Genomic DNA, 22,782 nt, shown 5'->3' on the forward strand with positions numbered 1-22,782 from the left:
ACATAACGATTAACAATTTATCTGGATTGGATTTGAAGTTTTAGTAACAGTAACAGCGTCAAATTTATTTTTCATACGTATCAGTGGCGTATACTCAGTCAAAGGTCTGGGCCATCTCATAAGAAATCAGGTTGCCAACTCATAGGAAATCAGGTTGCCAACTCATAAGAAATCAGGTTGCCAACTCATAAGAAATCAGGTTGCCAACTCATAAGAAATCAGGTTGCCAACTCGTAGGAAATCAGGTTGCCAACTCGTTGGAAATCAGGTTGCCAACTCGTTGGAAATCAGGTTGCCAACTCATAGGAAATCAGGTTGCCAACTCATAGGAAATCAGGTTGCCAACTTCAGAATCAGCATCATCATGAATAATAGCCTACGTATTATTTACAATTTCGCATCGATTTTTCTCCTGAATTTTATTCTCTAGACTTCAGGCTTCGCAGATAGCCTAGTATGTATGCTCCTGATACGTATGTATAGCCTAACTGTAAGAGGAAACGCGTTTTGTTAAATGTTATACGTTATACTGAAAAAGAAACTGCTGATTGAACCACTTATTTTTTGCTTGTAAGATTCCAATATAAGAGCGCATATAAATTCGGAAGGAAAATGTTTTAAAGCCTTTTTTTGTCTTGTTTTCTGCTAATGCCAACTGCCAGACATAACAATAACCATTGCAAGAAACATGTTTTTTTTAATTATTAGGTTTGATTCTAGTTTCTTACGCACTTTACGTTTTTATACGTATCTTACGCGTAATTTACGTGTCAGAAAGCCTCTCTTCAGTTAATTGATGCACTGATGCTGAGGAATTTGGACACACGTCGTTCAGTACTAATGGTACTAATGGATAGCGGTCCCACCTTTGGCGAGACTTATAAAATGTCATTGTCGACGCGCTGTTGTGAGACAATAGCGGACAATCAACTTCTCCCTTTCTCGAGCACAGCCTCGACTGCTAATGCAACCTTCTTCACCTCACAAGGCTTATTTGTTTATTTACGCGTACATTTATACATAACAAGATGATTGCAATAGCAATCGAAGCCGATCTCGCAAGGAAAATAAATGCAAACTGATTATGGAGGAAGTCTGTGCAATTTAAAGTCATAGCAATAGTGGTTTAGTAACGGTAACATAGTAATTATGATAAGTTGTAATGCGTAATATTACCTGTAGACAGTGTTTTTTTTGTTACGCAACGGTACACTGAACCGGCACCATTTTTTCAGGGCAGACTACAAACAAAAGAAATGTGTGTGTAACTACATTTATGAATATTTAACCTATACATTAGCTTTTGATTTTTGGGTAGTCTGTCTCGAATTAAAATATAAAGTTCTGTTTGTAAGTGAGACTTCTTGAAAGCAAGAATTGATTAGATTCAATTTCAGGGGAAAGGGAAGTAAAAACGTCACGTGCATGATTCGATTGTCATTGAAACAAAATCTTCAATTGAAAGTCGTTGAACAACGTTCTTATTGGAAACCTTGAAAGGTCTAAATTTGCACCCGCACACAACAAAAAAAGAATTGACAATTTCACACTTTACCGGCAGTGTATACGGCAAGAAAAATAAATAAGTGGATTAGCCGTGAAAAAGTTAATAATTTTCTATACAACGATAGATGTAGGCCTATATGTCAGAAACTCAAAAAGTGTGCGATGTATTTTCTCGGCATTTAAATATAATCTGACACTCTAGAGAAACTGTATGATCATAATACCATAAAATAATTTCCACAAATATATAGGCAGTTGTCTTTTGTTTTGTTTACGTACACTACAATTTAAGATCAACACAAAGCTATTCTATTTTACGGTTGGCTGCGGAATAGAATTTATTATTGATCATATCACATCACTCACTGCTGCAACGTTATTTTATTATTTCTTGTACAATTGCGATTTAATAAATACAGACAAGATTCTTCACCGTTCCTCCTTTCGTTTCTTGCAAGTCACCTAACCACGTGTTTACACTTTCCGCGTCTCTTTTTCTTCACTACAGAATAGCAATAAATAGCATTAAGTTCCTCGATACTTTTTTCAATAATCGATTGATTGAATTATTGTTTTAAGTCCACTTCAGGCACAGATAGGCTAATCGGGATTGGACCTACAGTCAGGCACGTAGCCAAGGGGGGGGGGCTCGGGGGTCTTCAGCCCCCTCCGAAATCATACAAATAGTTGATATAAATAGTGTATGGTGGATATTGATTTTACTTCATTTGCATGATTAAACATCTTGTATAATAAGTTGTAATATACTGAGAAATTCATCTTCAGGGTTCTAACCCCCCACCATTTCGCCTTTAGATGGTGTCTGCTGATTAGGGATGAGAAAATGAAATTCTCGCTACGGGCCTGTCTACAGTTTAAAGTGAGATCAGAACCACTGTGTAATGTACCTCCACCGGATATCGAACCAGGAACCCTTGATTACAAGGAGAGGACGTTACCACTACGCCAACGGAGAGACAATCGATATCAATAGCATGTTCTCTGATTGGTCAACAATCGCTCACGAGAGTCTTTATTTACAACCATTCCTAATTAGATATCCTTCGACGTTAACCATGAATTCGAATTTGTTGTTTTAGGTTCACTTTATGCACAGATAGACTATTCGGGACTTGACCTACAGTTTAAAGTGGGGTGCGAACCAATGTGCCTCCACTGGTATCGAACCCGAGACCCCTTGATTACATGGTGAAGACGTTACCACTACGCCGTCGGTAGGCCCACCATGAATTCGAGAAGCAATATGACGTGTGCCCTGACGTCACTACCTTTAAGCGTGGAATTCAATGATTTGTTCCTATCATTACTTCAATTCAATGCCTTGTTCAATCACCGTGTTAGAATTTCCTTGTCACATTTTGAAGGAAACTTGACCACTAGGCGTTGAGTTCATTTGACGCTTCATCAGAAATCCCTGCTGCGAAATTCGTAATTTCCGGACGCACCTCTGCTCTCATCTGTCCATTGCTTTTTAAACAAACGTCAATCTCCCTTTGTGCAGAACGTCCAAGACCAACAAATCATTCCTCTTCACTTCCGTTACGATTCATTCGTAAGTCCCCTTGAATGAAATCACCGCTTGTGAAGAAAGGCGTTCACTAGCGCCTCCGTTGGGCACAGAATGTACTAATATTTACATACATCAACTTCCTTCTCGGCTTTGGCAATACATCAAGATTTAGTGCCGTGGAATAACGTCATTCGTGAGAAGTAACTAACAATAGACTACATTTTACTACATGGTTAGGCTATACGCTATTGTTTTAGTCATTGTACATTATCACAGTGTGACAGTCAGATCTACCGTCATTATTATTATCATTATTATTCATGTATGTAGCGGTAAAAAGACGTGTTGATTCAAAGTGTTAAGTGTTTTAATTTGTAAGATTACATATTTGATTTTTTGCCAAGCCGATGGGAGGAACGAGACATTCGCTTGTGTTAAGGGTGAGCACCTGAAGGGTCACGCTATGCGTGTAAAGCTTAGGAAATTCGACCGTAATGACAAACATTTAAATATCTCGGTTTCCAACGGTCAGACTCATGTGAAACTTATACCAGCGCAGCGGCATGTGTGCAAGGACGGATGTGTGGAGTTTCGTCACGATCAAGCGAAAATTACGGACGCCAGATCAAATCGGTTCTAATTGATCAGTTTGTGGACAGCGATTGCTATTGAGCTATGGGCGACAGCCAGGCGGAAGCTTAATCCGCACAAACTCAACTTCGATCACGGCTCGTCCCACTTAGGAGACAATAGAGCAAAGTGGACTGACCCCTTCGGAAGCGTTGCTTCAACGATCGCCTAGCGTCGTTTTTCAAAATCTAAATAAAACGAAGGACATGGTTTTTCGATACACAGTCTTACCGCGATCCTTGTAGGGAGAGCAGCTCCGTGCTACCTCTCCATATACAGTCTTGTCGCGATTCTTGGAACGAGAGCACCTTCGTGCTACCTTTCGTGTACAGTGGACTTTGTCGTGTTGTGCGAACACCAGTGTGTGTGATAGGCAGTAAGTCTACACGAGTGCGCCTACCTCAACCGCTGGGGGAAGTTGAAGCGAAACCGTTTCCGTGATTACCTTACGCCATTTATAATTTTTGAGAAACGAGGAACACCGGAAACAATGGCGGGCTAGAGGGAGAAGAGAGATGAGGGCGTTACGTCGATTCGCCTGATGTCAGAAGAAACTACGCCGATGATGCCTATCCGCCGCCATGGAGAGAGAGAGAACGTCGAACGCCGCCCTATTGATACGCCGACGACGCCTACCATCCGCCACGTTGACGCCCCGACGACGCCGACGACGCCTACCATCCGCCACGTTGACGCCCCGACGACGCCGACGACGCCTACCAGCCGCGACAGAGAGACGTAGAGAGAGATGTTGACGCCCCGACGACGCCGACGACGCCTACAACGACCGCTCAGATGCGACGTCCGAACCGCGCCATACCACGGAGATCCACCGATCCCGAGAGGAAGAGGAGCCGGGAAACTAGGTGTTTGAATCCTTCTCGCATCTTCATCGTCGCGACCAAAGGAACCTTTCGCGTGGATACTATGTGTTTCAATCGCCCATAAAGACGCCCGGATGCACCCCGGAAGCTGAGAGATGTTAAAGTATTCATCTGTGTGAACCTTAACACGTGACGGCCCGATTGATTTAGAGAACGCCCTTGAAATTCGTCGACATTTTGGAAAACGCCCACTCAACTCGAAATTTTATATCAAACTCCCGTCGTGCTTGTCATTTGTAATCTATTCGTCTCAGGTCAATTTTTCTTAGTCCTTGTGATATTTTTTTATGATCTTAAATTCATTGTTGTTTGTGCTCCTTTGTATTTGTTTAAAGTGCGTACTATTAGAGTAAAGCGCCGCCCGCTTAATTGCATATTCTACTTGAGGTTTGTTCATTTTTATGTGTCAGCGCTGTGTCGCTGCTAGCTATGTCCGGTCGCATATGTGATTATTTGTTAAAGTATTTGCCTGGTAATGTGAATTGCTCGTCGCGGCGAAGTGTTTAAGTCCCGCCTGCTAGAGAGTATATTGTTTGCGCCACTCAACGGAGGTTATTTGTTATGTTTGGAACCACGTGAGGTCTTGTAAAAGGAAAACGTCCGCCCACGTGAATGTAATTGCCGTTGAGACGCCTTTGTTTATACTGGTCAAGTAATGTATTGTCACCGCGCCGACTAGTTTCTTTTTAAAAACAAAAGGTGAACTTAAGTAAGGGCTGGCTAGGATTTAAGTAGCACTGGAGCAAAATCACAAATGACCTGATTAGACAAAAAGTAAGACAAAATTAATTGAGAATGCAATAATTAGGGCTTGTCGTCATAAAACCTGTACATGTCATGTATAATTTCTTGTGTCGATGACCCCATGAGGTTTGAATCTGAGAGAGAATGTGAGAGTGCAAGTGTGGGGACCTGTAATGATTCCATTTTTGTTGGTTATGAATAGAATATACTTTTTATTTTCATGTTAATTTTGGGCTATATCATTTTCGTATGCATGTCGCTACCCGTGATTTTCAGGTATGCAGCTAGCCGCTTCCCGGCTACAGGTAAAGAGGTGGTAATTTGAAGGTACATATGTCTTTGTTTTTATTCGATATGGCTTATTACTATGCACTGTTGGTCACCGGTTCCTACACACGAACTTAACCTGGACCGTAACGCTATCTCGCTTGTCCGAGGGAGATTTTGCCGCCTCTATTTAGGTAGTGGTAGCATTTGTTTTCCCGGGCAAGGGAGGGCGTAGCACACAACAGGATACTACAGAGGGTGTCCCACATAACACTGGTACGCATCATATGCATCATTTATTACAGGCGTACCGGTTTTATGCGGGACACCCTGTATTTCCCACCCTCTTCATGAAATTTACATTTCCATTGAATTTGGATAATATCCTTGCAGATAAGCGAGTAAAAAGTTGCCATTTTTTTTAAAAAGCATCCATTGATATTTCATAAGTATAAAAACCCATGTTTCTTTAACGTATGTGCTTTTCCCAAAATGCCTCTCTTTTGGGAGAATAAGCTGAAATCATAAATTCAGAAAATAGACCCTAAAATAAGCTTCTGGTGCCACAAAACAATTACAAATATACATAAAATAGCAAATACATTGCACACACTAACAGGGTGACCAGTCTCTGAGGAAATTCAAGTAGAATTCCCGGTTGTCATGGCGAACTTTCCACATATTCAAGGGCACAAGTAGATATTCTCTCTATTCCAACCTTACCTATTACCGCCTCTCACCACCCATGCACTTACACACACATATATATTAACAATATAAAGCGTCTGTGTGATTCCAGTGTATCCAAAAATTCTAATTGAATTCAATTAAAAGGTATATTTTTAAAATATTTAATTTAAGGTACGGAGTATACATTCTACACACACACACACACACAAGTCATAAAGGATACGGGATATATTAATGTTAATTGTATAAGAATTTCAAACTCAAATTTAATTAATCATCTTTAATATATCTTATCATGCAATATTCTTCCGTCAGTCCGATATTGTTCTGCAAAGGACACTAATAAAGTAAACGGGTTGAGAGAATTCGGTTTTATTTTCCACGCAGCTTTCTTTTCTTTCCTCGATAAAAATAAAAACTAAAGTTTGAAAAACTTGCCTGAAGCCATTTATAAATATATATAAATTCAATGACACTGGATTAATAAAAGTTGCAATTTTTCGCGTCTGCGGAGAAAAATTCTTCAAGGAATTCCTAGTGAATAGACACCCTGACTAATATTCTCATGGGGGTTTTATGAACAAATTTAATTGTTCAAACATTGGTTTACCGTTATCATAATTTACATTTGAAACTGTTCTTGCAATGTAAAGCGAATTGTTTACAATACACGAAGACTCGTACGTCCTTCCTACAATTTTTTTTAAACGTTTCGGGGGGGAGGGGGGCCAAGCCCTATTGTTTCCAAAGATATTTGAAAATATTGAGAAAGATAACACATTTGGAGAACGGAAGAAGGAAAATTGTAGAAAATTGAATATATAATTTTGACTGAGAGTTTCTGCATTTTCGTTTTGTATTCCGAAGACAGGGCAAGAATTTTCTAACTATCCTCTGACCTCTTCCACATTAATAGAGTAAACTGTTATCAGCAGTGGTCTTATCTCTAGCCTGGTCTAGGAATGACCGTCCGTTGTGAGTGTACCTTCATCAATTTCATTATCTGATCACTAGACCTCGGATTTTAGGTTTTAACCTATTTTTTTCCATTACAGGTATGTAAGAAATAATAAGTTATGTCAGCGTTTCGTTGAAAAACGAGACAACTGATGAAGTTTTATAGTGCCTAAAAAAACTATTTTGCTTGTCATAACCTATTTTAAGTCTATGCGCTTAAATCAACCCCATTTTTTAGGTTCTTATATATTTTTAAAGGTTTTACAGAATTTTTATGTCACATAGAGGCATTTGCTTTGTTTGGTCACGAAAAAATTCAATGACGAACGTGTTTGAAAAGTACTCTCTGTCGATTTCCCTTCCTCCAAGTCCATGGTGATTTTTCAAAGGTCTAAACAAAGCAAAATGTCTGGTGCCACTGTTACCTGTGCAATCCAAAGTGGTCTGATCTGCGTGGTCTTGTTCACTTTCGCGTCACTTCGGTGCTTAGTGACATTCATGCCTTACAAACTAACATTTCAGCATTGAAATTTGCACCATTGACTATGCTTTTGTTGAAAGATTATTTTGAGCATATAAGATGATCCTCGCAGACAAAATTGCGGAGTTTGACTGTGGATAACATGAAAAAAATTGTTGCCTAACTACTAGTGGAAGAGTGGATTTTAATAGTAAATTTCCAATGGTAAGTTCTGCCATCGCCTTAGGGTTAGGCAACACACATAACGTTATGCAAGCTAGTGCGTATTTCAGGATATAGGTGTCTCATTTTCATTGCCGGTGACTACACCTAATCAGCATTTTTAAGGAATTTTGAACTATTTTAAGTTTTTCTTAACATACTCCAGGATTTTTCGAGCCTAACAAGATTTTTAGGGTTTTTCAAACCTATTTTAGGGTTTTAGAGCCTATTTTAGGAACCTAAAAAGCACACTTTTTAGAACCTAAATACCCACTCATCCTCATCACCGCGATTAGTCAAAAGTGGAAGAATAGCGACACTAATAAGAAATCAAATCAACGTTGAAAGGGTAATGTTTCAACCCGAAGCACACATGCAAGAGAAACTGTATGAAAGTTTAATTAAACTCAGACAAAGGTTTAATCTTCCCAACTGTTTACCACCCATATTGGGCGATTATAACAGTATTTCAACACATATTTATAGCGTTTTGAGAAGAGCTGGCCTCTTACTCTGTTTGTGAGGAAGTTTTTAGCCTCTTTAAAACCTTACACTTTTTTTCATTCAGTTAGATTATTCCAGAAATGCAAAAACAATCACTTGAGGGGGAAATAGTGTGTACTGTGTACAATTCGAGATTTTTGTCGCATCGGGAAATTTCACAAAATTTTCAAGATATCTCATGGGGGCAATTGTAGGAAATAATCATGTACTGTTACTGCATGTGGTTTTCAACAAAAATCAAATTCATTCACTTTCTGACTCTTCTTCCCGTCGACAAACTACAGCGGAACAAACGATGAAATTTGTGTTCCTCAGTTCCCAATAGCTTATTTATCTATTGTCATACTGTATGTTTAGTTGTGTAGGCTTTCATTGGTTCCCTTTGGCAAGAGGGAAGATAATTTGTTCTCGTAGAAATCGGATCCACCATTCCAGAAGCTGTGTTTGTTGTTGTAGATCCCAGCCGCCAGATGACCTCCCAGTAGAAGAGGCTGTAAAGCATAACAGCTGCCATTACATTGTGTAAACATTCACACACACACACACACGCACATGTAAACATAAACGCGTTGGGGAAGAACGAAGGACACGTTGGAAATTTCGGTTCAGTTTTCATGACACTATAGCGATAGAAGTGTTTTCTCGTACAAAAAGGACATTGTTATGCATTGATGTAAGTCAAGGCGTGTGTTACAATTTCGGAGAATGATAATCCTTGTTGATTTGGTTTATTTTACTTCACTTTTCTGCCACTTTTGGCTAATCGGGACGATGATGATGAGTGATAATATGATGAAATTTATCAAGGGACACTCACAATGAATATCCAAGCCCAGTCCAGGATTAGGGCCCAGGACCTCTGGTGTCGTAGCGCTTCGTGCTAACCACTCCGCCACGGAGTTTGGTTAATTGGCCTATTTTCATTGACAGATTTAGCGGGAGGGGTACAGGGATACATGCCTCTCCCAAAAGGAATGATTAAGTATTATAAAGAATGTTGATAGCATTGTAACCAAGGGCATGTTGTTTACATGGCAATAACGTTAAATGATAACACACAGCGAGAGCATTCTATTTTATAGGTCAGATATTTGACATGTTTGTGACATTTTTGCCCAAGGAAATTAATTCTCAAGCTTATCCATTTTCTGTAATCATTTTTAAAACAAAGAACGTAGAACTACTTATATTTCACAAAAATCTACTAATGCCTTATTATCAAAGGCAGTGCTCAAAAAATCTTCTTCAGAGCTAGGCGCCAGGAAACCACCTGAGAAGCATCACCGAATTCAAAACATGGCTGAATCATAAGAGCATTTAATTAAGAAATGCTTGCCAAGAGAAAGCGGGAAGATGAGGGTGGGGGACAAAGCGTAAGCAATTGTTACTGATTCTATGGAATATTCACAACGTTGATAAAAATAAAATCAGTTTGAACTTAGAATCTTCAAAATTACGTACATGCAAATTTAAAAAACGGCAATATTACAGCAAAACTTGCAGTAATATACACTTATATTACTAACTTCTATTAACTTGTTAATTATAAATTATTATTATTATTGCACATGACTCACGTGTCTGTCTCGATTCTGTCTTTTTTCTTTCCTGTATCCTCTTTTGAACTTGCCTAATAGTCTTAGAATATCTTTGCTCTATAATTTCTTTTTCTATTTTTCCTGTATTTCTATATTTTCAGTAAAATTTTCTTCTTCATTCTCTCTAGTATAAACTAGACTTTCCTTTCTTTCTCTATCTTTCCCTTTCACCCCCTCCTCTGTCTCTTTTCTTTATTTGGCTTTCTTTCTTTTACTGTCTCGTACAATATATCTCTTCACAATTGCGATAACACCTAAAAACGTTAATCGTTGTCCGAAATTATTTTAAGTGAGTTAAATGACGCGCTAAAGACATTTTGCACGCATAATTAGTCGCGAAATAACTTAAATATAGCCTAGTATTTTACGTGATTCTTACTATTTCTCACAAATTTCATTATACAGGGTGTCCGAATTGAAACGCCCTAATTTGAAATGCTTATAGTAAACCTAATATACAGGCAAGAACAGTGTGGTATGTGGTATATGGTAGCTTAGCTGTGGAAATTTTAAATAGGTAATGAATTATAAGGATACGTTTAGTATAGTTCCAGGTGGTGAAAAATGAAAATGACAACCAATGCTGAAAAAACGCAAACTGTGTGGTGTTACGCAGAATTGGGATCCATTATTGCAGTTCAACGACGGTTTCGTGCAGAGTATCACAGAGACCCTCCCGATGCCAAGAGAATCAAGGCGTGGAAAGCAGCGTTTCTAGAGACAGGATCTGTCGCTAAGAGGCATGGTGGTGGTCGATCACGAACATCAGAGGAAAACGTTCAGCGTATTGCAGATGCATTTGCACGAAGTCCCAAGAAATCCGTTCGTATGGCGTCACGCGATATTGCTCTCCCAAAATCCACAGTCCACGATGTGCTTCACAAGCGTCTTAAGCTTTATGCATACCAATTCTTCATACCACCACATAGTTTGCGCTCTTTCAGCATTGGTTGTCATTTTCACTTTTCACCACCTGGAACGATACAAAATAAACAAATCCTTACTATTCATTACCTATTTAAAACTTCCACAGCTAAGCTACCATATACCACCTACCACACTGTTCTTGCCTGTATGTATATTATGTTTAATATAAGCGTTTGAAATTAGGGCGTTTCTATTCGGACACCCTGTATTTTGTACATATTCTGTGAAAGAATTCGGCGATGATCATATGTGAGTACAATATCTACGGTCGGGAAAAACCATGTGACGAACTGCGATTTTCTGTTGTCTTCTGTTGCTGTCACCGAATCATTTAAAGAAAATATTAAAAGTAAAAATTTTCAAATTGCAGTGATGATCCCACACATATATCATGTCTGAAATGTTTGCTATTATAAGAATAAACGTAAAAACTATGCCTGCTGCAAAATTCCAATTCTTGACCATTGTCCCGAGCCACCTATATGTTCGATAACATTCTGGCAAAAGATGCATTTTGTGAATACAATTATAATAATTTATAGACATTGCGCGGCAGTGTATATTGCAATGGTATTTCAACAACCTCCCAATAATTCGGGAAAATGTATTGCGTACATGTGAGATATTGGTCGTCGCCTTCCTTCTAAAATAACTCAAAGGTAGCGACGCTTATGCACGTATTTCATTACTAGTTTTCCTTTTAGGTATTAGAACAAATTTCCAACACACCCGAAAATGATTTTTTGACTACGCCGTTGTAGTGTTATTCGTATCAACATAATGGTCTCCGCTTACCTTGCACACTTTTCTGCCGCTTACCTTGCACACTTTTCTGGCAACGCCTATGAAAAAAGAACCGTATTGATTTTGTAAAACTTGTAGGTCTATGCATACCTTGTATTAGATAAACTTTCTGCTATTATTTTAAATACAGTAATACCTCGTTAATCCGGACTAATTAGGGGGGAAGTTGACCGTTTGAACGAAAGTCCGGATTAACTGAAATAACCTAAATGAACAGTAGAAAGTGCATTAAAACTCCGTTTATAGCAACAAAACACGTTTATTATGGTGTATGTAAAGCACATAGGCCTAAATACACTGTACAGTGCAGTACAAAGTCTGCGGGAAACAGAATTTCATCAGTGGTTGACTGCCTTTTCTTTGGGAAGTTCTGTTGTTGACTTCTAGCCACAAAGCCTTGCATTCTGCTTTTCTTCTTTTTTTTGCCTGTCCGGATTAAACGAAGTCCGGTTTATCGGGGTCCGGATTAACGAGCTTTTACTGTGTGTACAATCACTCTGCAAATTAAGCTTTTTGCTTGGGAAAGGGGGGGGGGGCAGTCAGTGGCAAATTTGTGATAACATTTTGAGAGGTAGGTTTTTTTTGGGTCTGTAAATTTTTATATATGTTACCAACTAAACTAATGCCTTACAGTTGCAAGTAATTTAGAACATTGGTTCTTCATTAAATCTCGTAACATTTACATTTACTATATTTAGATTCGAAGATTGATTGATTTGCTTTATTTTACTTCGCTTTTTGTGCCACTTTTGGCTAACTTGCGAAGATGGGGATGAGTGATAATATGATGAAATTGATGAATGGAAACTCACAAATATCCATGCCCAGGCCGGGATTCGAACCCGGGACCCTTGGCGTCGTAGCGCGATGGGCTACCCACTCCACCACGGCTGCCGGCTACATTCGAAGGAAACTCAAACTCATACGCGAAAAGAGCTATAGAACTAATAACACCAAAAACTTGACCAAATTTCCAAGTTCAAACATAACGTCCATTTAACTTAACCTACTAGTTTCTTGTGAACACTTTAATGTAAAATATCAGCATTATGCCATGAAAACTTAAGCAGGAATGCTATGTCTTGGCTCGGTGAGGTTGGTCAGTTACAGAATGGTGACTTCCTTTAATCCACAAGGCTGCATACACACAGAAAAGTAAATGCATCATATCGATTGATGCACCAGAATGCATCGATTGATGCACTAAAGTGTCTTATGACTTCTTCAAGGAATCAGATTCACATTTGATGCATGTTTGTATGTCGTGAAAGAAACACCAAAGTGCTTCATTTGATTCAAGTGAGGATTTCTTTCAGTCGAGATGCACTTCAATGCATCAGTTGATGTTCCTTGATGCACCTTCCTGCATCTTTTTGGACGATGCACTTAAACGTTCCGTCTGAGCTACAGAGTTTATGTAGCTCAGACGAAACGTTAAAGTGAATCGTCAATACAGATGCAGGAAGGTGCATCAAAACGCATCAACTGATGCATCGAAGTGCATCTCGACTAACAGGAGTCCTCACTTGAATCAAATTATGCACTTTGGTGTTTCTTTCACGAACAAACATGCACCCAAATGCATCAAATGTGAATGTGATTCTTTGAAGAAGCCATAAAACACACTTTAGTACATCGATATGATGCATTTAGTTCTCTGAGTGTACTTTTCGGCAGGGATATCTGTCATGACTGGACTATTAATGGATACAAATGATTTTTCAATTGTGTTTGTTACATAGCTAAGAAATGGCACACTGCATGCTTGAAATTGCATTTTCATCCCTGGCGGCAGAAATTCCCGGCCACCGTTAATTCACAATATTTTACTTTGTTCCTAAAGCAAAATTAAAAGTATATCCACCTTTACTTTATGTGCAATGAAAATCAGGTTTGACTTATATCCAAATATTAATATTTAATTCGCGATATTACAGACATTTCCAGTTAAAATATTATGTGCAATAGGTCAATAATTTGACGAATACTGAAATATTTCCCCTCCCCCCATTTCATCATCTAGTTGGATATATTCTAACAGCACAAACACTTTTCCTCGGTCGAAAGCCTTTTTAAACACCGCTAAGAACGTGAAAATAGAAGTACAAACATTAACGGTAGACGTACGTGTCATGGATGAGATGAATGGAACAACAAAAACAGGATATATTATTTTAAAATTCAGGATAGGGAATTCGAATAATTGTTACTAACCTTGCTCAACACCAAGAAATACCACGATCGTAGTGGACGTTGCTTGCTCGTAACTTCCCCCTGCAAAAAAGGAGGGTTTTGTATCTTCATTATTACTGCAATAGTGTATTTCGAAATGAGAAAAGAAGCTCTTGAGATTTTCCCCTTGTACATTTTCTTCAATTCAAACTGAACACGTTCGAGAACATTGATTATAGTGAGGGGGTAATGCTTTATTCAGACTGTGTTCTGAATGTCTTCAAATTTCAAATTTTCTTTTGTACAGTTTATACATGTAACCTACTAACTTACTAACTCGTGTACATAAACTCGGAGACACATTTATACACACATAAACATTTCTGAGCAGGAGATTCATACAGGGACATTGAAATTGATGTACAAAATTATGTTAGTTTTGTGAGGTAAGATAGAACAATGCATATATTATAATAATGGTCAAAGATTTGTTAGGTATTGGCGAGGCTCGTATTCAGTTTAAGAGTAGTTTTAGTGCTATTTGTGGGAGCTTGAGCAGAGATATTGCTCATATCTAAAGGCCGAATCAGACGGAACTGGATATCCAGTTAGTTGGCGCTGAACTGGCTACCTGACCGGATGTGATGGCTGCCTGGCTGACTGCTTGACTGGTTTGGAGGAATAGGACATGTTCTAATTGCTACTGGCTTTCCTCGACCGGATTCTGTGGAACAGCCAATCAGAGCAAAGTTTGGCCATGTGAAGATAATCTGAGAGTTTGCAATGGCGAGTTTTTTGTCTGTGGTTTCCGAGTGTTGGCTGTTTTTGTTAGTTCTCGATAAAAAAAAAAAGGAAAGAAATGACGTGCATTGCATTCGTGTTCAGTTCATTAATATTTAGGTATTTTTGCAAAGCGATTAGATGTGTACGTGACAAATATGATTAGCAGAAAATGAAAATCCTTATTATTACAAGTGTATTAAATTAAATGTTTAATTTTCTTTTAAATTTGTGAATGGATCCTGCGAATCTCATGTACTCGTATGAATATGCATACACAAGTTAATTAAAAAGCTTGTTCGGTACGCATTGATTAACATATTTTTTTCGAGGCATACTTTTCTATTTTAACTTTTAATGAAAGCATAAAGCAGTAATTCTCCCACAACATTCTTCAAATTGCTCGTCCATCTTTACAGATTGTCTGCTCTGCGCAATGTCTTACGAGAACAAAAGACTATCGACAAGTACGGTAACATGTATGAGGCGAAAACTAGCAAATGGGTAGCCAGTCAAGCGCCAACTAGGGCATTCCTACCGTCCTACACTATAGCAAATATTTAAGAATACAGAATGGTGTCTAGTAATATCAAAGTAACGATATCAAAAGAGAACTGCAACAGTTATTTTTTGAGGAAAGTAGCTGAAACTCACTTAATTTTAAAAAGTAAAGACTGCTCTACAGTCTAGTATATTTGATATACAGACGAAGCGCCATTAAAAGTCTGCGTGGGTGTTCCGTTCTGTGCTTGCTGCTCAAGTTTCAGGTTCGAAGCTAGACAAAGGCATTTTACTCACTTGACAGTCTGGGGTAATTACATCGGTACGAAACAAATCACTTAACATGTTGTTTCGTATCTGAAACCCTTACCTTCTTGACGCACTCTCCCTTTGTGATCCGATATATCGTCAACCTTGAGACATTCTGGGAAAAGGATTTTTGGAATCTGTTTTAATCAGTGACGAGGAGATCCGGTGACTCCGTTTCTTTTATTTCGTTTTTTCTTTGGAAGAAGACCGGCACCACACCACACCACTTTTCATGCAGCTTCAACGGCTTGAATGACAATCGCAGCTGGGCGGACAGCGTTGCCAGTTCATGAGCTCGCTTCCCCCCAGATTATGTTGTTTTTGTTACCTCCCTCCTGCCACAAATTTCTTTCTTGTTGCTTCGCGAGACAATGCACCTTGGACAGCCCCTTCTGACTCACATTTTTCTTGCTTTCACTTTTTTCTTCCAACATGGCAAGTGTTCGTAACCATCGTCTCTTCCTTTGAAGTGTAGTTTCTTTGAATTTCGTCTACCAGCCCTGTTTTTATTACTGTCCAAGGGGGGTTCATCTTCAGCTACATAGGCGTGCGTAGGCTAATTTATTTGGGGGTGCCTTAGGAGGAGTTTCAATTGCCTATTTGGACAACGTTAGTCTAACTTCATATTCCCTTTTCATGAAAACATGAATTAATTTTCCTGCAGTATTTTTAAGATTTAATCAGAAAAATCTTACGTATTACATTTGGGATAGGAAACCATGGTGTGAAAAACACAAATAGTAAACTATTAATACGCACTAAATAAGTATATCACTTAGAATCATCCATTCTTCGCAGCACTAAATACATTTTAAGGCAAGACCTTGGAGACGATTTTAGATCTGTAGGTCGTGCTAGCTTTCTTCATGTTCATTGCTTGCAGTATTGCCAATTTAATTTTCTTTTGTGCAATGAAAAGTAGTACAGGGTGTCACAAAAGTCTCATATGTGGTGGCCTTGGAGAGCTAGGCACAGGCGAGTGCGTTCCCGACATGGATTTTTTGGTGTCTCACCTGCAAATAAGGAACATTATTCCTACGTAGGGAGACTTTTGGGACAGCCTGCATTTCCTGTGGATTACTTGAGCACTCTTAATTTTAAATTGATAGATGTTAACTGCATAATGCGTCAACATCTTTCTATGCTACTTACATTGTTGTACACCCAACGGCAAAGGAAACAGTAGGCGAATTGTCATTAACCATTTTTCTTTCGGTCTGTATTGCACAATATGATGCTAATGAATTGAAATAAAGACGTCAATAAGCAGAGGGCAATGCCTGTTTCGCACCAACATAATTTCATTCCTTGCAACACAGGAAGTAGAATAAAAAGTATTGAAATTAACGATGGACAATTTGCCTACCATTATCTTTGCCGTACTTGCGGTTAGTCCATTCTCAGTGACGTGTGCAGGATTTTCGAAAGGGGGGGAGGGTAACATATACTTTTTTTTAGTAGTCAGTCCTCATTTTACCATCTTGGCTACAGGGTACACAAAACGTAAAATAATTCAGGCGACATCCTCTTTTTCTCAGAAGTATACGGGCATAGAATAGTAAGGTTAGGTTAAGTTCTATGGTACGGGCTACAAAAGCCATGATGCTAATATAAAAGATACACGTTTTGAGATATGTCTTGAAAGCATTTAATTTATGAATTAATACAAGATTGGATTAAAAGAGTGCGCTGCTAAGGAAGGTTGGCTCTTAGCGCCGGTAAGAGTATGAGTAACGATGTAATACATTCTAATACATCGTCGATTCTACCATATCGTTCTAGATTTTAAAACTCGGCTATAGCAACAGTGAAAAAAATTATAATGTCATGTTTAATATTCTGATTAATGATACAAATTATGCAGAAAACACCCAAACATTTTTAAAACCACATGCGGTACTCTCTATTAACCTTGAAGTAGGTAGGTGGCCAAATTGTACACAAGTGTGTAGTGGGGTGCTCACGACACCCCACAGAAAAAATACACTTACAGTTATATTTCTAACAATTATAACTGTAATATATGTAATTTTACATTATTTGTACGGTTGTAAGATTGAGAATAATGAAAATAACTAAATTTAAAACTTTTTAAGGGCATTTTTATAATTTTCCTTTTATTTTATAGGGACAATTCCTTATTTTATAATATTTTTTTTCTGCACTACTAACTACGAGGGTCACTATTTATATTTTGAGCCTAACAATGAAAAAACATGAATTTGGCATTGAAAACTGCTTTATTGTTTTTCGAAGTATTCTCCTTTATGGTCAATACACTTTTGCATTCGTTCGAACCATTTGTCAAAGCAGTTTTTCCAATCTTCTTGAGACACCTCCATAATATGGTTTTTGAACGCATCAACGGCGTCTTCCGCCAACGAAAATCGTTGTCCACGCAATTTATTCTTGACATTCGGGAACAAGAAGAAGTCATTGGGTGCCAAATCAGAACTGTACGGCGGATGACCCATCAATTCGATTTTTTGACTGTTCATAAAGTCGGTTGTTAGACGAGATGTGTGACAGCTGGCATTGTCTTGATGAAGAATGATCCGACGGCGTTTGTTTGTTTTTCGTATTTGACCGAAGACCTCTGGCAAACAAATTGTTGTGTACCATTCAGAGTTGACCGTTCTACGTTCCTCTAAAGGCACAGTTGCCACGTGACCAGTTTTCCCGAAAAAACAGGCGACCATTTGTTTCGATGTGCTTCGAGCGCGAACAACTTTTGTTGGATTGGGTTCATCTTGAAACACCCATACAGTCGACTGCTGTTTACGTTCCGGCTCATATGCATACATCCATGATTCGTCACCTGTTACAATCTTATATACGTCTTTTGAAGCACCACGATTGTATTTATTGAGCATTTGTTTGCACCAATTGACGCGAGCGTCTTTTTGAGCTTTTGTCAAATTGTGTGGGATCCAACGAGAACATACCTTTCTCACAGCTAAATGATCATGTAATATTTTATATATGCTGGTGGAACTAATGCCTATGGTTGCCTCAATCTCACAGTATGTCACGTGATGATCTTGCAGTATTAGGTTTTGCACAGCATCAATGTTTTCTTGAACAACAACTGATTTTGGACGACCTTCGCGAATCTCGTCGGTGAGCAAATTGCGGCCACGATTAAATTCGTTATACCAGCGTTTCACAGTGGCAAAGGATGGGGCTTCATCGCCAAATGTGGAAGTAAGTTGTCTTGATAATCCACGTCGAAAATCGTAAAAATCATCGCACGAAAATGTTCACGAGTTAATTCCATTTTATTGTTGTCGCGCAATCTCCAAGGCAACATAAACTACACAAATCAAGCTATTGACAAAACATTTGAAGTACGTTATCGTCAATAATGCCAGACGATTCCGTGCAAAAGTCAAATCGCGCCTAACTTCAATCAGTGTTGCCGAGGCTCAAAATATAAATAGTGGCCCTCGTACGTCCAATAACTCTAATAGCTTTTTGACATGTTCCTGTTCTTTCTTGTATTCCATTTCGAAGAAAAGAAAAGCCATAAGTATGGCAACACTCGAGCAAAATAAAGTTTAGAACAATACGCAAGTAGGTAGGTGGGGTGCTGATAACACCCAAGAAAGCGGAGCTCTTTGATATTGTGGACCAGCGCACAACAATCAGGCGACTAAAAGACCTACCTCTCATGGAATAAACAACATGAAGGTAACGGAAAGATGAACAGTGTTGCCAACTTTTAAGACTATTTTCTTAACAATTTTTAGACCTGGGGTGTTGTGGCCAACCCACATACCCACTTAAAGGTTAAAAAAGAAAGTAATGGAAATTTCCATAGGCGGACTCGAAATTTTTTTAAAAAAATAGAACTGAATTTAAAAATTCAGGCGCCAGGTGAAAATTTTGAAGCTCGGTGGCGATTGTGTGCCCTGTATTTATTTTACTCCTGGTTATGAACCTTGGGCACGCCACAGTCCAATTCTTTCATATTAAAACATTGATTGATTGATTTGGTGTTTTAAGTTCACTTTATGCACAGAAAGGGTAATTAGGACTGGACCTACAGTTTAAAGTGGGATCCGAACCACTATGTGCCTCCACCGGGTATCGAACCCGGGACCCCTTGATTACAAGGCGACGACGCTACCACTGCGTCATCGGGGAGGCCCTCATATTAAAACAGTGACGTACCCAAGGGGGGGGGGGGTCGGTGCGGGTCACAACCTCTCCTTTGGCCCAGTATTCCTAAAAAAGAACGTCAAAGTCAGGTAAATATGGTCAAGGTGAGGGCTGGCTACTACAGAAAGTATGCGTAACCTCCTCTTCCTTTCGAAAATCCTGGGCACGCCACTGTATTAAAACATGGCACCCACTCGTTGGCAAGTAAAGGACTATTGCGCCACATAATTTTCGAGCTGCCAACGAAAATTTGTAAAGCTCGACGTAGAAAGTTTTCCACGTGTACCACATATTAAACTCTGCGAATGTAATACTTGGTAAGACAACCGATATCTTGTTTAATCTGTACTCCATGTTTTAGTTTCCTCCGTGGCCCAAAGTACGTGCGCCTGCCGGTGGCGTCGCTAGTGTCGCAAACTCAATCTGGAAGATATATTGGCTGCGGAAGAAGAGGAAGGCTGGAGCATAAGTCTCCCGGGACATAGATGTATCGGTGCACACTCCTACATTTCGTACTTGGATCTGCGTTAAGATTGCGTGGGTTTCGAGAGAATGTCGAAGTGGAGAGGGGAAAAAACAGTACTGTTTCTTCCATGCTGAAATTAAAGGCCCCTTGACCCACAGATAGTGTTGTGTACTCGTATATTGTTTTGAATTGGACTTTTAACCACTGTTGCACCAACACGTTAACTTTGGTCAGCTACTGTAGAGATGACCCGCAGTGGGACAAGGAAAAACTGCCTATCCTTCCTCAATCCTTCGTTGTTTTCTCTGTGTTTTCCCTCCCATTTTCTGTGTTTGTTTTTCATTCTTTATCTGTATCTATCCTTGATATTTCTCCCTTCGCTCTCTCTTTCTGCCTGCCTTGCTTTTTCTTTCTTTTCTCTCTCTTTCTTCTCTTTCCCTTTCTTCCTCTATTCCTGTATGTCTCACACACAAACCTCTGTTTCCATATATGGATTATTTCTCTCTCCATAAATTCCCTATTTCTCTTAGAGAGAGTTCTCTCTCTCTCTGTCTCTCTCTTCCATTCTTTCTTTCTTTCCAGAAAGAGAGAGAGCTTTCTTTCTTCCCTTCCTCTTTCCTTCTTTCGAGAGAGAGAGAGAGAGAGAGAGAGAGAGAGAGAGAGAGAGAAAGATTCTCTCTCGCTCTCCCTCTCTCGACAGAAGGAAAGAGAGAGAGAGGGAGGGGAAAAAACTCCCTCCTCTCTCTCTCTCTCTCCTTCCTTCCTTCTTTCTTTCTTTCTCTCTCTCTCTCTCTCCTTTCTTTCTCCATCTCTCTCTCTCTCTCTCTCTCTCTCTCTCTCTCTCTCTCTCTCTGTGTGTGTGTGTATGTGTGTTTGTGTTTGCCTCGCTTTTATATTTCTTCAGGTGACTGAAGAAGAAGGCAGGACAAGTTTGCGAGACGTCGGAATAAAACTGCAACAGTGGTTACAAGTAAAATTTCATACAAAGAGAACGGCATATTCTTCGAATTAACATAATGAAATGCTTATTTGTCGATTTGATTACGTAATTAATGCAAAATGTTTAAACCAATGTTAGGAATTTGTACTCTCTAAACCCTCACAATCCCTCAAGTATACGAGCTAATTATTCTCTTGTATCATTGCAGATTTCCAGAGAAGCAATACAGAAATTGAAGATTGTTTCACCTGTTGAATGCGGCGAATGTGTACAAAAACAGAGACGGAAAGAGTACAAAAGTGGACGAACATGAATAATGAATAATTCATTTTTTTTGTATTCCTTCTATATCCAAAACTCATACGAGGAGAACCAGTTGTGCAATAAATGTGGAGTGCGTGGTGAACGAGTGTTTTGATTGACCTTATAAGACAAATAAACTTCTATTTTCGTATATAAGTTAAAGAAGAAGACAAAAGTGCCTGAATTCATCTGTTCCTATTGTTGTCGTGGCGTTTTGTGATTATTTGTACAGTTACCATTGATCTTGTATACGCCATCGAGTATGCCAAAAATATATATTAAGTATTAGGTTTATTATTATTATTTTTGTCGAGTTGAGCAGAAGTAGTTATATGTATATTAATTAGCATATACCAAAATAAAATCCACTCAAGGCTTAATAAAGTTGTTTTATTGCAATTAATGAACATTGATTGTGTGTAATTTGTTTGCAGGATTTTTGTTTTTAGCAGAAAGCAAGTGTAACTGTTTCTGAACACATGCAAAGGCAATGGCGTGTCCAGGATTTTCGAAAGGGGGGTTTAAGTATATATTTTTTAGTAGTCTGCCCACCTTTAGCCATCGAAAAACAAAGACGATGTTACATGTAGTTGGAGAAAAATAAGTTTCTGATTAAAATTTTATGCATATTATTCTGAGTTGTAGTGTACATAAATCTTCTTTGTAATGTCATTTAAAGACGTATGATTCCAATATAAACCTTGCCTTCTAAAACGTTCAGAGGAAATTAATAGCCATCGATTATGCAACAAATGCTAATATTTTCTTTGGTTAATTTTGCTACTTGGTAAGTTTTTCATTGGGGTTCGGACCCCTGGACCCCCTTCCCCCAAAAAAACGTCCTTCCTGTCCTTCAATGCCGTGTGATCCCAATATAATCCTTGTCTTCCTATAAGTTCAGTCAAAGCCGTATGATTCCAATATAATCCTTGTCTTCCAATAAGTTCAGTCAAAGCCGTATAATTCCAATATAATCCTTGTCTTCCTATAAGTTCAGTCAAAGCCGTATGATTCCAATATAATCCTTGTCTTCCAATAAGTTCAGTCAAAGCCGTATAATTCCAATATAATCCTTGTCTTCCTATAAGTTCAGTCAAAGCCGTATGATTCCAATATAATCCTTGTCTTCCAATAAGTTCAGAGGAAATTATACAACAAAGGCTAAACGAATATATTTTTCATTATTTAATTTTAGCACTTGAAGTCTTTGGGCGGTGGGGGGGGGGTCCGTACCCCCTGGACCCCCCTCCTAAATACGTCCTTGAATCCGGTGTCTATTATTTTTACCTCTTCTAACCACAGTGTTGGGAATACTTTCAGGTTAACATATTTTGCCCTTGTTGCCGATGGCGAGGATCGAAAATACTACAATCCTATGAATTGTTACTGATCCAGTCCACTAACCACTAGTCTATCGCGTCTACAA

General features: G+C 38.8%; 1 protein-coding gene across 1 annotated transcript in view; it reads left to right on the forward strand.

Annotated features, from left to right (window-relative positions):
- Window positions 1–21,726, forward strand: part of LOC145996508 (twist-related protein 2-like) — a 30,152-nt gene extending 8,426 nt beyond the window's left edge. Inside the window, exon 2 of the mRNA XM_083133010.1 lies at window positions 21,262–21,726. The gene's annotated coding sequence lies outside the window, so the exon portion shown is untranslated. The remainder of the gene's footprint in view (window positions 1–21,261) is intronic.
- The last annotated feature ends 1,056 nt before the right edge of the window (window positions 21,727–22,782 follow it).

Source organism: Lepisma saccharinum, chromosome 12 (genome assembly GCF_977018435.1).
Source record: "Lepisma saccharinum chromosome 12, izLepSacc3.1, whole genome shotgun sequence".
NCBI classification, from domain to species: domain Eukaryota; kingdom Metazoa; phylum Arthropoda; class Insecta; order Zygentoma; family Lepismatidae; genus Lepisma; species Lepisma saccharinum.